The 10,000-nt window shown below is 33.8% G+C and overlaps 1 protein-coding gene and 1 long non-coding RNA gene across 2 annotated transcripts in view; both read left to right on the top strand.

Annotated features, from left to right (window-relative positions):
* Positions 1-3,031, top strand: part of LOC122140066 — a 14,707-nt gene extending 11,676 nt beyond the window's left edge. The window contains exon 4 of the long non-coding RNA XR_006156789.1: positions 2,765-3,031. This is a non-coding gene — a long non-coding RNA (uncharacterized LOC122140066). The remainder of the gene's footprint in view (positions 1-2,764) is intronic.
* LOC109106292 (cyclin-dependent kinase 14-like) overlaps positions 1-10,000 on the top strand; it is a 434,688-nt gene that overhangs the window by 118,475 nt on the left and 306,213 nt on the right. The gene's annotated exons all lie outside the window — the stretch shown is intronic.

Below are 10,000 nucleotides of genomic sequence, written 5' to 3'. Positions count from 1 at the left end.
TTTAAACAGTAGTCAGTGTACAGTGTGTACTATGCAGTATGCAGTAGACAGATTGTTAGTATTCCATTCCTCCCTCCCGCCCTCCTTCATCAGTGTTTTACTCTCTCTGTCTCTGTCTCAGTTTGAGCTCACTGTGGTGATGCTGATGCTCAGATTCATGTGTTTCTGTCGTGTCACGCTTCACTTTCCCCGGAGAGCAGCACACTGACACGCTTTCCTGATTTACCAAACCCAAATACTCTGGAATTGGTTACCCTCAGCAGTGAGGAGCTCTGGGTTCTGATTGGTTGATGCACAGTTTTCAGATTGTTACAAAGTTTCAAACGAGCAGCATTTCAAAGAGTCAGAAGAACAGAAACTAGTCAAGCAGAACTGATGAAAAAGAGTAAAACATCAGTGTTTGTGATGATATTAAGCATAATGAAGAACAGAAGATAAATACTGAAGGTGTGTAGACACTTGACGTTCCAAACACTCAGTATTCAGTGCATAATAATGATTAAAAACAGTATATAGTCAACATGTGACCATGCAAATTGCATATTTAATTCTTTTCTTAATTCTAAATTTTAATTTAATTTTTATGTCAAATTGTTGTTTGGCCGTCCAATCAAATAATGATTCAAAAATAAATGTTTTGAGAAACAGAAACTTCTGTTTTCAGATATTTTATTGAATACATGTGCAAACTTGAGATTTACTGTAGAAACACTGTAAACCGTCCGTGTTTGTCATTCTTTGATGCCTTTACTTCCAAATCTCACAATTCTGACTTTTCTCCTAAGACATCTAAATTTATGTCCCATAATTTTTTCCCTTAATTGTGAATTTATCTCTTACACATTTTTTCTCTGAATTCTGAGCTTATATCTCGCAATTATGATTTTTTTTTTTCACAGTTATTTCTACAGTTATCTCTTAAGTTTTCCCAAGGACTGAGTTTTCCAATGATTTTTTCCCTAAGAAATTTAAATTAAAATTTCGCAAATTATCTTGAGTTTAGATCTTGCCATTTTAGCTTTTTCTCTCGCAATTCTAATTTTTTTCCCTCTATATTCTGTTTTTTTTTTTTTTTACTTAATTTTTTACTAAATTCAAAAATCAAAAAAAAAATACTACTATTTTCATCAAAAAAACTTTCTCCTATTATCTACCATAATAATATACATACTAATAAATTGATATCTCACAATTCTGACTGTTTTTGAGGGAAAAAAAATTGAATTGTGAGATAGAAAGTTTTTATTGTTTCATTCTGCGGTGAAAACAAGCTTTCATACATTTGTGTTCAGCTCTCACAGAAACATGATGATTCAGGCTGGTTTTGGTCTTTAGAGCAGCTCAAGGCCTTCTGTCGTGTCTAATATGACACGTATCTATAATCCAGACGTCAGACCTCCATAAAGGACGCTGACGGCCGCTGATCTGCTGTAAGGCCTCCATTAGCAGGCAGCACAGCTATAGCACACACACTTCTCTCTCCACAACATAAAAAAAGCATCCGCCTTAGACAAACGAGTCTTAATAATGAGAGAACGAGGTTTTTAATTTGCCAGATTATCAGCTCAAACCAAACCAATCCTGATATCAGCTCACAGGAGCCCGAGCGAGAAGGACGGGGGGGCGGGGCTCCGGTGAGGAGGCGGAGCTCTGACACACACACAGCGCAGAGCTGCTTTTGAAGCAGAAGAATGAAGGGAAATTAATTCTGTTGTTTCATACACGCTTGCAGTTCTATCACAAAAGAGAGCGGCTGCTGCTGGGGAGGACGCACGTAATTAACATTTCAGCTCGGGCTTTGATTGATACGACAAATGCAGCAGGAATTATGACATTTATTAAATGAAATTTAATGCAAGTGCTGATGTGTTTATTTATTATGGTTTTATGTCTTTATTAGAGCTGTTTGTTAAGTTCAAGCGTCATTTTTCTTGGTAAAAACCACTTTGCAAACATATAGGAAAGCTCATTTACTCCCATAATTATTTAATATTAGTTCATATATTTTCCCTTCTACATACTCATCCATTTCTCGATATATTTATTTTATGTATTATTTTCTATTATGTTTATATTCATTATATTTATTTTCTATTATTTAATATAGAAATATATATATATACACACACACACACACACACAGTATGAGTACAATGTGTCGTTTGTGTTTATAGTTATATAAAATTTATTAATTAATATATTTTTCTTCAACAATATCTACATCTATTATTTTTTTATATTTATTATATATTATTTATATTAATATATTGCGCACACACACACACATATAATTTATTTTTATTTTTTTCTTAAAAATACTCTACATGTAAATTTATATAAAAAAAATTTTTTTAATAATAATACAAAAAAATACTAAACCCCATTATGATTTTTTAATAATAATGTGAACTTGAACATATGCTTCTATAGACAACCTATATCAAGTAATAATCTAATGTATTATTTGAAATCAATACAGAAAAAAATGGGGAAAAAAAAACATTGATTGTTCATTATTATTAGAGTTTTGTTTTGAAAATATTATAAAAGTGCATCATATATTTCTGGGATTCTGAATTGCATAGCTATAGATGTATTAATTTCCAGCTATATTTTTCTTGGTCATCATCATAATTGAATAGTTTTCTCTCCTTGTCTTTCACATGATGATGATGATGATGTGATATGACACATTATCATATGTGTATGCATGTATGTCTTTTCCCACAGAAGAGTTTTTCATGGAGACTGACTTGTTTTTCAGTGTCTTCAATCTTCACCGTTCCCAGCGTTAAGTTACAGCCGGAGTCTGGCGACAGCATCCAGGTGTGCAGTAAGAGTCACGGCAAAGCGGCGTCGAACAGCAAACACTGACCCGGAGCCAAACAGGTACAGTCTGTGGCACCAGTGTGTGCTTTACAGTCAACAGCTCTACAGATGCGTGCTACATAGTCATCATCTGACCTTTTCTAATAGCAGGTTTAATTCTTTATTTTGCTTTTTAATCAATTTAATCCAGTGTTTTGTGTAGTCCAATCAGAAAATGAATCAAGAACCAATGTTTTGAGAAAGAGATTTTGTTTGTTAACTGTTTGTTTTCAAATATTTAAGTGAATTTTGAGTACATGTACACATGTATGCTTTTGAAAGAAAACTCTTTACGGCTGCATTTACTTAATTAAAAATACAGTAAATACTCTAAAAATTTGGATATATTATTATAATTTAAAACCGCTGTTTTCTGTGTGAATATCTGTTAAAGTGTAATTTATTTCTGTGATGTGCAGCTGTATTTTCAGCATCATTACTCCAGTCTTCAGTGTCACATGATCTTCAGAAATCATTCTAATATGATGATTTGCTGCTCAAGAAAAAAAATCTGATCATTATCAATGTTAAAAACAGGGTTTTGATCAAATAAATGCATAAATATAGTCTTTTCAATCAAATCAGCATCTTTAGAATGATTTCTGAAGATCATGTGACACTGAAAACTGGCGTAATGATGCCTATAAAAATGTACAAAATGCTGTTTTATGGAATTTTGTATCCATAAGTAAATTGTCCAAATAAAATTGATTCGAACAGAATGCTTCTGGCTTTAAAAATTAACATATTTTTAATCAAATAAATGCAGTCTTGTTGAGCAGAAGAGACCTTAATTAGGCAGTGTAAGTGTGAAAAGTGTTGACTTTCAGTGTATATGTGTTCATTTCCATTGCTGTTATTAAATATTGCATTGGTCCATATCACATACACACTGAGTTAATATTAACAGTCATCCGCTGCGTTCTTTAGATATTTCATAAAGCAATGCACTAGTCTGCTGTTCCAGACACCCAGCATGACTGGATTCACTCCTGCAGGTCAGGGTTTCATTGTCCAGAAAGAGGTTGTATTTGCATGTAATATGTGGTGTGGATGAGCACATCTCCTGCGGCTGGATGAAGCTCATAATGGAGGGAAAGAAGCCGCGCTTCTGCAGGGATTAGCAGCCCAATTACAGGCAGGTGGCGGCGGGAGAATTACGTCTGAAACCGCAAGGGGGGCCGCAGACCTCTGAACCCCGAAACACACACAGAATAATGACCACCAGCAACTCATCAGAGTCCTTTCAGAGCTTCACACGAGCGACAGGCCTGCGCTTCACATGCTTTGGTTGCAGCTGATGGTCAAAAGTTTGGAATAATTCAAATTTTTTAATGTTTCTGAAGGAAGTCTCTTCTGCTCACCAAGGCTGCATTTATTTGATTAAAATAGAGTAAAAACTGTGAAAATGTATTACAGTTTAAAACAGTTGTTTTCTATGTGAATCTCTGTTAAAGTGTAATTTATTTCTGTGATGCGCAGCTGTATTTTCAGCATCATTACTCCAGTCTTCAGTGTCACATGATCTTCAGAAATCAAAAAAATAATAATATACACCTCACATATAACAAAAAATTACACTACATCAAATAATATGGTTCTTATATATTCAGTGATGAAAACTTGCATGAAAAATTATTTTTGTTAAGAGTAAAATTATATATTTGAGCCTATTTTTTAGGACCATTTAAACCATTTAGGCTTCTGGGGTTTTTTTATGCAAAAGATAATGTCTTGAGTTTGGGGGAAAATTCACTTTTAAAGATTAATCTCGTTATATTCCATGCAAGATATCAAAGCAAGTGGGGTTACATTTTTTATCATTTATTTATTTTTCAATTTCTAAAAATTTCTATTTAATGCTGCTTTGATGATTAGAAAGTTCAAAAGAACACAATTTATTTTAAATAGAAATCTTTACTGTCACTTTTTCTCAATTTAATGCTGAATAAAAAGTTTTATTTTATTATTTTTATATTATTTTCTCGAGCAGCAGTAAATCAGATCAAATTAAAAATTTGATTTCTGAAGATCATGTGACACTGAAGACTGGAGTAATGATGCTGAAAATCACATAGAAAACAGCTATTTTAAATTATTACAATATTTCAAATTTTTTCCTGAATTTTTAATCAAATTAAAAATTTAAATGTAAATGTTTCAATGTAAATAAATGCAGCCTTGTTGAGCAGAAGAGACTTCTTAATTGTTTAAACTTCGGGACTGGTGGTGTAATGGGGGTACATATTAAATATGAATGATATATTTTCTCAGATTGTATTTTTTTTTTTATTTGTTTCAGTGTGTTTCCTTTCATTAGGCTGGTTTAAAAATCATAGTTTCCTCTTAAAACAAGTTCTCTCAGCAGTGATCGGCTCTTCAACACGTTCATGAAGTGCAGGAATGAAAGTGAAGTGTTTTTCTCGTCAGCATGCAGATGCTGTGGTGTGTGTGTGTGTGTGTGTGTGTGTGTGTGTGTGTGTGTGTGTGTGTGTGTGTGTGTTGTGATATAGGCGTCGTGCTGCTCAGAAGGGAAGTCGCACCCGCAGCGAGAGCGTGTCCTTCCCTCCACTGCATTCATATTGAAATCACAGGCTTTGTGCTCGGCCGTCTCAACCTGACAGACTCCTGGAGCTCCGAGACGCTCCTCTAATCCACACACGTCTGATTGAGCAGCGAGGCTCTCAGAGACGCTCCAGACTCAGTCTTTTCATGCTCATCTCACACACATTAGATGGAAGAGGCTCTAAAAAGTATTTTGTTACTAAAGTCTGAATTTCATTGTATTACATGCAACATATCCAAGAAAATGGGAATTATTATGAGTTCATTTTTCCATTTTCGAGCTGGAAAAAAAATTATATATATATATATATATATATATATATATATATATATATATATATCTATATATATTATATATATATATACAGTATATATAAAATGAAGACAAATATTTTGAGCCTATTTTAGAACCATTTACAATTTTTACACTTCATTTATTTATTTTTTTAATAATATAATTTACTTGATTTTGGGGGGAAAAATTCTAACTTAAAAAATTTCTAAATCTCATTATTTTACTTGTAAAATATTAACGCAAATTTTTACATTTCAAGCAAAACGTTTTTAGTTTTCAAATGTCAAGCAAAACATTTAATGAAAAGATGTTTGTTTGAAGTTAAAGGATAGATATAGTTTAAAATGAAGATGAAAAATATTTAGAGTCTATTTTAGGACCATTTCAAATTTTTTAATGCAAAATATAAGATCTTTATAACTTTTTTGTGAAAAGTATTTTATTTTATTTTTCTTTTTTTCAGTTTTCAAATGTCAAACAAAATATGTAATGAAAATATATTTAGAGTAAAAAAAAATACATACTTTAAAATAAAAAAAAAAAACATTTAGAACCTATTTTTAGAACCATTTACAATTTTTACACTTTATTTTTTTTTTATAATATAACTTACTTGATTTTGGAGGAAAAACTAGTAACTTAAAAAACTTCCAAATGTCATTATATAACTTGTAAAATATTAATGCAAATTTTTAAATTTCAAGTAAAACGTAATGAAAAATATATTATTAGTCTATTTTAGGTCTGTTTAAAAAAATTGTCCTCATTTTCTTTATGCAAAATATATAATGGGTTTAATTTTGGGTAAAAGGTCACCCTTAAAAATAAATCTTATTATATTAAACACAAAATATTAAAGCGAAATATAAGTTCTGTATAACTTCTTTGGGTAAATTATTTTATTTTCTTTTTCTTTTTTTCAGTTTTCAAATTTCAAACAAAATATGTAATGAAAATATATTTAGAGTAAAAAAAAATACATACTTTACAATAAAATAAAAAATATTTAAAACCTATTTTTAGAACCATTTACAATTTTTAGTCTTCATGCAAAATATAATTTATTTTTTTCTTTAGATTTTGGGGTTGGATGTGTTTTTGACAGGCTCCGTCTGTGTTTATGTGTGCCCTCGAGTCTCCCCAGCACTTTTTTTGGGGCCGCTGTGTGTTTGTGAGAGCAGAAGAGTCCGGCGAGAGCTGTGCTTGTGTATTATTCATCAGAAGTGCTGTTTCTTCAGGAAATCCCCCAGCAGGGCCTTTGTGCCGCTTTGAGAGCCGCTATTGAGCAGAGATGCAAAGCTTCAGCCGTCACAGACCGAACAACAACACTCTCTCCTCACAAATACCGTCAGAGACGAGGTCAGCGGATCAAATTGGGTCAGAACAGATAGAAAAGGACTGGATGATGTTATAGGTCTCTCTTTCTTTTTGCATGCCGGAAAAGCCGTAGTTAATGTTAAAAATGTGTAATTTAGTGAGCGCTGTGCTGTCTGCAGAGGTAGATGTATTCATAAAGTTGAAGTTTTTGGAGAGTTCTGGCAGTCGTGCTGCTGATGCAAGAAGCCACCGATCAGCTGCAATGGCTTTGCATGTCATTAAAGCATAAATTAAGAGCCCAAAGGTGATTGATATGGACTGTGTTGTGTGCAGAGTCTTTGTTACTGGATGATTGTACATTATTCATGTGGTGTCATCAGTGTTCTGACTGTACGTGTGCCGAGTGTGTGAAGTCTTTTGTGAGGACGTGGCTGATTTACAGCGTTTACATGAAGAAGAGATGCATTCGATTTGTAAAGTATTATACACAATGGGTTTATTACAAATTAATAATAAAATGTAATATATAGGTATAAATATAAAGTGTGTATTATATTGAATATTTTACATATTTGAATATTGAATATTTTAAATTATAATATATTATACATCAAAATAAAATAAAAAATATAATATAATGTTGAGCAGAGTTTTTTTATTTATTATGTTATATTAATTTTAATGGATTATTTTATTTAAATATAATGTATATTCTATATTTAAAAACGGAATTTAAAATAATTTTGTGAATACTAGAAAATAGAACATATATATCTCTCTCTCTCTGCTTTCCTCTCTCTTGACACACACACAACATACATAATATACATTTATGTTTTATTATTTTTTTATATTTACTGTATATGGTATAAATTATATAAATAGATATTTTAAATATATATTTATATAATATAAATATGATTAAATATCTAATATTTTAAAAATTATAATATTAGCATTGAATGGTTTTTTAAATGTATTATATTAATTATTTTTTAACTTTTTCTTTTTTAATTTAAAATATATAATATGATCATTGAGCAGAGTATGATTTGATCACTGTGTGTGTGTGTGTGTGTGTGTGTGTGTGTGTGTGTGTGTGTGTGTGTGTGTGTGTGTGGTGTGTGTGTGTGTGTGTGTATGTGTTTGTGTGGTTGTGTGTGTGGGTGTGTGTGTGTGTGTGTGTGTGTGTGGTGTGTATGTGTGGTGTTTTGTGTGTGTGTGTGAGTGTGTGTGTGTGTGTGTGAGTGAGGGTGAGTGTGTGTGTGTGTGTGGTAGTGTTGTGTATGTGTAAATTTGCAAAGCATGTTGCAAATAAGCCTGTATGTGTGTGTGTGTTTGTGTGTGTGTGTGTGTGTAACATGACGAACCACCAACCTTAAAACGATACAAACAGTGTGAGTGTGGCGTGTGAGTGTGTGTGTGTGTGTGTATGTGTGTGTGCGTGTGTTTGTGTGTGTGTGTGTGTGTGTGTGTGTGTGTGTGTGCGTGTGCGTGTGCGTGTGTGCGTGTGTGTGTGTGTGTGTTGGGTCCTGGTTGGCAGTGGTTTGTCTGGGTCAGTTGGCACGAGTCACAGGCCTGCAGCTCCACTGACTCTTTGAAGATAAACACCACAGACAGACGACCGGTGTGTACAAACAGCCAGCTGTTTATCTCACACACACACACACACTCGACTGGCACAGTCAACACCTCATAGTGTGTGTGTGTGCGGCACAGGAGCAGCACACACACAAACTTCAGAGGGTCAAAGACTGATGGACAGAAACAGATTGATTGTGATTGGCTTTCAGAGAGTCAGTTTACATCAGTCCATCTGTTTCTTCATGTGGAGGATGATAGTGAATCCTGTAGAGGAGCAACTCATCTCTGGATCTGACAGTGTTTGGGAGATTCATCTGTCAAGTATCTGAGAGTGGGACCCAGTTACCTGGCTAACTAAGAGCCTGGAAGTTTTTATACACCTCATTTCACTCTGCTACCTTTTAAAACCAGCTTTGTTTCATATTTGCATTTGCATTTAATTGGTTGCAGTAGTGTAGGGCGGAGCTATAGGTTTGATTGGATGATTGTAAAATGATCTGTTTATATTATTGGTGCTTCTGGAACTCTGAATCAAGAGTTTGGGATAAGAGAGACTGTCTCGAGTGAGTGTGAAAGTAAATTCTATCTGGAGACTGGGAAAATGGACTGATCGTAAATAAAGTAAGTGTGTGTGTGTGTGTGTGTGTGTGTGTGTGTGTGTGTGGGAGGGAGGGAGGGGTGTTTCCCACAGGCAGGTGTTTCCCTCACACACACACACACACACAGAGGAGCTGCGCTGCTTGATTTCATGTGTAATTTGTTGGTCACTGGAAGACACACTAATGATATGCGTGGAGGAGGACGGGGGCGGGGCTCTTGGGTGGCTCATTAGCATAAGCTCCAGTGGTCAGTGTGTGCTTCTCTGTTTCTCACCCTAGAAGAACAGCTCGAAAACACGAGCCAAAATCAGTTTACCTGTGGTAGAATCACTGTAACATACAGCCTCGGGTGACTTCATGATTAATTCAGTGACAAACATCAGGAAGCATTATTATCATTAACTAAAACTAAAACCATAAAAATGTCATTACTTGAAATAAAATAATATTATATTATTATTTTATAAAAAATAAAAAAAACGATATATACAAATAAAAAATATGTATTATGTAAAATATTATAAGTAGATGTATATCCATATTATGTACATATAAAGAGTTTATTTGGGAAAAACTGTGTGTGTGTGTGTGTGTGTGTGTGTGTGTGTGTGTGTGTGTGTGTGTGTGTGTGTGTGTGTTGTGTCTGTGTGTCTGTGTGTGCGTGTGTGAGTGTCTGTGTGTGTGTGGTGGTCAATGTATGTGTGTGTGTGTGTGTGTGTGTGTGTGTGTGTGTGTGTGTGTGTGGTGTGTCCTGTCTGTGTATGTGTGTGTG

This window comes from Cyprinus carpio, chromosome B16, assembly GCF_018340385.1.
Source record: "Cyprinus carpio isolate SPL01 chromosome B16, ASM1834038v1, whole genome shotgun sequence".
NCBI lineage: Eukaryota > Metazoa > Chordata > Actinopteri > Cypriniformes > Cyprinidae > Cyprinus > Cyprinus carpio.
The sequence above is the reverse complement of the archived record's forward strand: the minus strand, read 5'-3'. Positions and strand labels throughout refer to the sequence as shown.